Source organism: Berghia stephanieae, chromosome 3 (genome assembly GCF_034508935.2).
Source record: "Berghia stephanieae isolate SIO BIC M18660-M18661 chromosome 3, UCSD_Bste_1.3, whole genome shotgun sequence".
Taxonomy (NCBI): domain Eukaryota; kingdom Metazoa; phylum Mollusca; class Gastropoda; order Nudibranchia; family Aeolidiidae; genus Berghia; species Berghia stephanieae.
The window spans coordinates 68,095,822-68,103,321 of NC_088362.1; the positions used below are offsets into that span (position 1 = coordinate 68,095,822).

At 32.0% G+C, this 7,500-nt stretch overlaps 1 long non-coding RNA gene across 1 annotated transcript in view; it reads left to right on the forward strand.

Moving 5' to 3' along the window:
* Positions 1 to 5,814: 5,814 nt before the first annotated feature.
* LOC144968280 (uncharacterized) overlaps positions 5,815 to 7,500 on the forward strand; it is a 13,587-nt gene continuing 11,901 nt past the window's right edge. Inside the window, exon 1 of the long non-coding RNA XR_013644555.1 lies at positions 5,815 to 5,967. This is a non-coding gene — a long non-coding RNA (uncharacterized LOC144968280). The remainder of the gene's footprint in view (positions 5,968 to 7,500) is intronic.

Consider the following 7,500-nt stretch of genomic DNA (forward strand, 5'->3'; position numbering starts at 1 on the left):
TGTAGCGAGGCTGATTTTCTCGAATTCGAAGCCTGATGTTTCGTGTCATCCAAGGTAAATGTTGCTTTCTGCTTAAGATTTTGCTCGGGATGTGCTAATTGACTGATTTCATGATGGTTATCTGGAAACTCTCTCGATTTTTATTTATATCATTTAAATTTGCTTTGTTTTCTTTAAGTTCATTCACTCAATCCTGGAAGAACTTGTATGTTTTGGATGAGGTCAGGATGTATGCTAAGGATGATATCAAGTGTGTTTTCTCCACCAGTTTGTTCCAGCACTGTTTGGGTCATGCTGAAGTCATGGACGATTTGAAGCATCTTTTCATTTACTTATTAGCCATATAACAGATTTGGTTTGACGCTAAGGTTCTCCCAGTTGATATCAGGGAGGTTGAAGTCTCCAGCAAGTACAATATGGGGCGGAGTTTTCCCATAGATTTTTGACTCTGATTCGTATAGGGAATGAGATTAGCGGAAGAGTATCGTCCCCTGATTGGACGTCACCGGCGGAGAAGTTATTAGAGAGAGAACGTCATGTTGGTTTTGCGCATGCGTTTCTCGTCCTCGCTTCCGGTGAAAGCGGCATGAGGCACTTCACCAAAAGTGAGGACGAGAGAGACGCATGCGCAAAACCATGTTGACGTTCTCTCTGCAAGGTGACGTCCAATCAAGGGACGATACTCTTCCGCTAATCTCATTCCCTATAGTTGTTCCATTTCAATTATACTGCCGGACAGTTGTCTATAAAAGCCACCAAAGAGGATTTCTCCTCAATGCACAATGAAATATATAATGTCGCAATTAGTGTCTGCAAATCTCTCGACTGATATTCACCGCTGTTAAGAGGCTTCCTTCGCCTAGTTTACGGTCCTTTCGGTAAGGTGGTGGGTCGAGGAAGTTCTCATTAAACATGGGTTTGCTATCAATATCTTTGTTTAAGTGTGTTTCTGTTGCAATTAGAACACAGGGACGGTGGGTTTGTATTAGTTGTTCCAGATTAAAGATTTTATTTACGCTAATTTTACCACGACAATTCAGGTTAATAACCGTGATTGAGTTTCTTGTATTTGTATAGATTTTTACCAACTCGAACCAAAATGACAAAACATCTTTCATTTTCCACTGTGGTCAAAATACTTTTGTTTCTCACATCTTTGGAACAAAATCACACAATCTGCCATTTCCTAGAAGTACGGGTTTTAAACATTACTTACAAGTTGGAAGTCATGTTAATCATGTTAATGTGTAAGTTTCTTTGCAATGTTAAAAATAGATGTGTTTTAGATCACTAGTAAAAAGCCCACAATTTCGCGGGGAAAGAAATATTTTCATTCGATAGTGTACCCACCAAAACTTATACTTAAACAAAATCTATCAATGTTTGTTCTAGAGTTTTTTTTAAAATGCTTCTATATGATGACAAATTAAATACATAGACATCTGACAAAAGATCAACGGTGAAAATACAAATTGAAAGAATACTGGGGATATAGGAGCTTTCGGAATGTATCCCCTTTACTTAACTTATGGAAAAACAAACACCCTAGCACATTTACTAAGACTTATGACTAACCCTTATAGAAAAAAAAAATCCTCCGATCTCGAGCAAAACCTAATACAAAAAAACCCTCGGACTGCTTTGCATTACTTTCAATACTTAACAAATCAAAATGGCGGCCGAAAATCAAAACAATGGTCAAATTAGGAAAATTTAAACTTTCACAAATCTATCAAGGTTTGTTCTAGAGTTTATAAAATGTTTCTACATGATACCAAATTGAATAAATAAACGCCTGACAAAAGATCAACGGTGAAAATACAAATTGAAAGAATACTGGGGATGTAGGAGCTTTCAGAATGTTTCCTCTTTACTTAACTTATGGAAAAACAAACACCCTAGGACCTTTAGTAAGAAGTATGACTAACCCTAATCCTTTATTTAACAAATATAGAAAAAAACCCTTCGATTTCGAGCTAACCATAATAGAAAAAAAGACCCTCGGACTGCTTTGCACTACTTTTTCAATACTTCACAAATCAAAATGGCCGCTTAAAATCAAAACAATGGTCAAACTCCATCTGTCAACTTTTGGTTGTTTTTCCTGTCGTATAAACGCCCAACTGACAACTTTTTACAGTGACGAAATTGGTTGTTTTTGAGAGTGTTAGTGTCGTTGGTACCTATTTTATGATATCTGTGTGACTCAACGAACTTTCAAACTGACTTTAAATTATAAAAGGAAATCAAGTTATCTCTTTATCTATCAGTAAAAATACATTTCTAATTTTCAAATCTTTCAGTAGAGTTGTGCGCCGTATAATTTATTTTATTGACTCAAATAAGCACAATGTTCTCCACAAGGCTATATTTTTAAAGAAAGGATTATAAAGCAGTCATAAAAAGGAGCGAAACACATACAATATTCCATATTGAGGATGGAGAGTGAGCATGTGAACAATTTGTGAATAAAAACCGATATGTAGAATATTATCATTTTCTCTTAGTCCCTAATTTACACCGGACATAAAAATGTTATCATGTAATGTTTATTACTAACATCATCATCATCATCATCATCATCATCATCATCATCATCATCATCATCATCATCATCATCATCATCATCATCATCATCATCATCATCATCATCATCATCATTAACATATTAATAATTACCATCATCCTCAAAATCATCATCATCATCATTGTTATGCACCAAAGTAGTGCCGCACGGGTTTTGGTTCTCGAGAACAGGAACACCACACCAGGAACAAAGCTCAGCCAGGAACATACACCAGGAATTTGTTCCTGTTCCTATATATATATATATATATATATATATATATATATATATATATATATATATATATATATATATATATAGAGAGAGAGAGAGAGAGAGAGAGAGAGAGAGAGAGAGAGCTGTTTCATATCGTTGTGCTTTATATACGAATAATTTCAACTCTATAAAGTTGTTTAAAATGTCAGTGTCAATTGATAACAAATAAATTAATATTTGAATTTTACGTAATATAGAAGTAAAAAGAGAAGCCAAAACAATAATATAAAAATATTATTGCTTAGTATTATAAATACTGATACTAATACTGGAAGGCAAAAAATATGTTCGGTATCTCTCTGTTTTAGTTGAAATAGTGAAAGGACGACCACTCCTTCCTGACATAATAACTGATGGTCTTAGTGGATGATAGTGGTCATTGAATATTTAAGTTATTTTACAAAATTCTCATAGAAATGATCTAAATTGTCAACATAATCTGTAAAGCATTTAATGGATTTTTTATTACTTGAATTTACTTTGTTTCTTTCCACTGCTAAGCAATTGCCTCCCCAAGCTGTTATGCAAAATGACAAGACACTTTCAATGACTGATATAAAATGATGTGCAGAAGGTTTTATCTATTCTAAACTGAGAAAGTTTTGATTAAATATAAGTAGGTACGTCTGCATATTTTATGTTTGATAATTTTCAAGTACGGTGTCATCTGCAAACTTTATTAAAGGTACACTCAGGTTTTGACTTCTACAGTAATTTGTGTATATAATGAATAGTACAGGGGACATTACACAACCTTGAGGACCACCAATATTTGTAGTTGTGCAGGAACGTACTGTGCTCTTTCCGTAAGAAATTCAAGCACCCAAACAATTATATACTTCTTTAAATCAGACTAGTCAATTTTAGAAGAACCATCTGAGGTTGCATTATATTGAACGCGGAAATAAAATCTGCAAAAAGGAAACTGTAATAGCTCCGAGCGTGATCTAGATGCCTGCAGACGTTGTTTGTAAACAGCAGAATGGCATCCTCTACGCCTGGCCCTGGTTTGTAAGCAAATTGATGTCTATTACTCAATGGCATAAACTGGTTCTTTATTTTAATAATGGTATACATCTTTTTACATTTACTCTTTTCCTGACCTAAATTAGTTTGCATTTTTGAATAAATATATTCATGTGTCAACATTATTTGACAAATCCATTGATGAAAGAAAGGTTGGACGTTTGTATGAGTTTGAAAAGAGGTCGATTATGTACAACATAAAGCAAATTAAGTTGATTACGAGAGCACTAAAATGTGTTTTAAAATGAATCTTTTATATTGCACAATATCAATTAAATTTGTTCACAGCACTTCACAAGGAATACACATTTAAAATTATGATATAACGTGGGCCACGGGTAATGACCCCTGTCGAGCGTTGTCATATTTTTCGTCAACAAAATCAACGCTGTCAACGATAACGTACTTATTTTACACTTGAGTTTACTATTATTATTAATTTTTAATTATTATTATTATTATTATTATTATTATTATTATTATTATTATTATTATTATTATTATTATTATTATTATTATTATTATTATTATTATTATTATTATTATTATTATTATTATTATTATATTATTATTATTATTATTATATTATTATTATTATTATTATTATTATTATTATTATTATTATTATTATTATATTATTATTTATTTTATTATTATTATTATTATTATTATTATTATTATTATTATTATTATTATTATTATTATATCATTTTATTATTATTTTCATCATTACTATCAGTATTGTTATCATCATTATTACCACTATTTTAATTACTTTTTTCGCCTATTACAATAGCTGTAACCTAACAATAAATGCCTATTTGGACAATAAACATTATTATTATTATTATTATTATTATTATTATTATTATTATTATTATTATTATTATTATTATTATTATTATTATTATTATTAGAGTGAAGAACCGTTTCCAAAGGCTCCCCACATCGCGCAGTGAGACTCGAACCTTTCGATATCATATCACAACTGAGTGTCATATTCTTCTTCTTCTAGGTTCCATGCCTGGTCCAGGCTTCCGATACTGCATGAATTATCTCTCTCCATTCCTCTCTCTTGCTTTTTCAAACAGCTCTTGGATTGTTAGATTGGTGAAGCCCTTCAGTCGGTCTATGAGTGTTTTTCTTTGTCTCCCCCGGGCGCGTTTACCAGGTATTTTTCCACAACTTGCCAGGTATTCATTCTTATCTTTCCTTACTATGTGTCCGAAAAAGGATAGTTGTCGATCCGCTATTAAGGGCATTAGTTTCCTTTGTTGGTATGTTTGTTTTAGCACTTCTTCGTTCGTTTTGTGTGCAGTATACGATATTCTCTGCATCCTTCTCAAACACCACATTTCAAAAGCTTCAATGTTCTTTTGCGTTTCTGCATTTGTAGTCCAGCGTTCGCATCCGTATAACAACATTGGCCACACGCAGCACTTAATATTCGGAATCTAATCCCGAACGACATCTGTTTGTTTTTCAAAATGTTTCCGAGGTCCATAAAGGCCTGTTTGGCTTGAGTTATTCTTGCTCGTGTCATATTAATAGCTCACAAAAACATAACTTTCCAGTATGATGATACAATGTTAAGGGGGCTCAGAAAATATGGGTAGCGTACACATGATGATAATACTGTATTGCTCCTTTCAGAAATTATCACATGTGTTACCACATCGCAGTAAAAAATTATGTTAGACAATATCAATGTAGTAACTATAACTAAATCGAGAAGAGACGACTAGATAGGCTTATACATAGAAAAATGAATTATTAAATAAATTGTATGTGTGTGTGTGTGTGTGTGTGTGTGTGTGTGTGTGTGTGTGTGTGTGCCAATAATTAGAATTGATGTTTTGCATCAGTGAATTTTGTGCGCAGAGAGCTGTTTTAACTAGGAATTAGTATTTATATATTGTTGATTTCTTACTCCACTGTCCCATGGCTTGGCTGTCTCTGTTTCTCTTATCTTCAGGTGTCCACCAAAGAGCAACATTTGATATTGCTCCTTTTCCTAGTGATGAAGGTTTCGAGGGTGTCAACGTTGCACAGGTGGAGGATGATTCTGTTAGAATCTGATGGGACCTGAAGATTCACAGGTGTTTTTTTTTTTTCGTAGTGTTTTTATGCACCCCCGTTGACGGTGTATCTTAACGGATCGTTTTTATGCACCTTCGTTACGCATGCGCATTCCACGCGATTAATCAGCGATGCTGTGTTTCTGTATTTGGACAAAAGTGATATTGTGACAACTGTACGTCTTTGTTAATTAAAAAAGAAAAATCTAAACAATCGAATTTAAAACCCGAAAATAGAAGTTGCATTGAATGTCCTAGAAAGATCGCATTAAATGTTTTGAACAGTAAGGTGGCTCCGTAATGTAGTGGATATACTGTCAGACTCTAACTTTAACGGTACTGGGTTCTTTTCCTATTATGGACAATTAAAACAAAAAATATTGAGAAAAAATTCGATTTTGTTGTTATAGTCACTGGACATATTTACTGCTTTAAGTTAATCAATTATTATTATTATTATTATAGTATTATTATTATTATTATTATTATTATTATTATTATTATTATTATTATTATTATTATTATTATTATTATTATTATTACTATTATTATATTATTATTATTTTTATTATTATTATTATTATTATTATTATTATTATTATTATTATTATTATTATTATTATTATTATTATTATTATTACTTTTTAAAAAGCTACACCGGTACCACTCAATTTATTATCGAAGTGCACTTGTATGTACACGTCGATTGTTATCATTTTAAAATATTTTATCATTATCATCAGAGTTTTCGTTTACCGCGTCTTTGTCCATTTATTGCTGTTTTTTTATTTTTTTGGTTTGTTTGTTTGTTTTTTTTTTTGCTTTTTTTCATCTTCCATTTTGTTTTGTTTATTTATTTTTGTTGTTGTTCCTTTTTAAAAAGATTTTACCATGTTTTTGAATCACTTCGATTTTACTTTTCTAAAACTATTTAATTATTTATATTTTGGTCATTGTGATCAGTATTTGTGTTGTCTGTAATGTTTTTTTTTTCTTTGATTAAAACAAATTATTATTACTATTATTTATTTCTATAAATGTACATCGGTAATCACTAAGCAGCGAACTAAACTACAGTCTAAAATTATCTAAACTAATGGATGCACATAGGTCTAATCACAGAAAGCAATATGAGAAGCCTCTTTTTTATGTGGGTCTGTTTCTACAGAGCGCGTTAAAGGAGGTGCATTAAAACAATACGTTGTTTTACACCTCCAACGGAGGTTCATAATAACACCACCTTTTTTTTTCTCAGAAGACTTTTGTGGGGAAAACACGTCTTGCTTTCGTATAGGGCAATGTCCACTTAATATGCTCAAAGCGCTTTATAGAGGATGAGACATGAATCATGCGGAGTGAGTGCTATTACAAGTTTATTTTTTGTATTAGATGTAGAATTTTTTGTAATAGATGTAGAATGTTTCATCATCTGTTTTGTTCATGCACCAACATACAGAGCAAAAGAGCTCGATTTTATATCAGGCTCTGTTTTACTCTCTCTCTCTCTCTCTCTCTCTCTCTCTCTCTCTCTCTCTGTATATATATATATATATA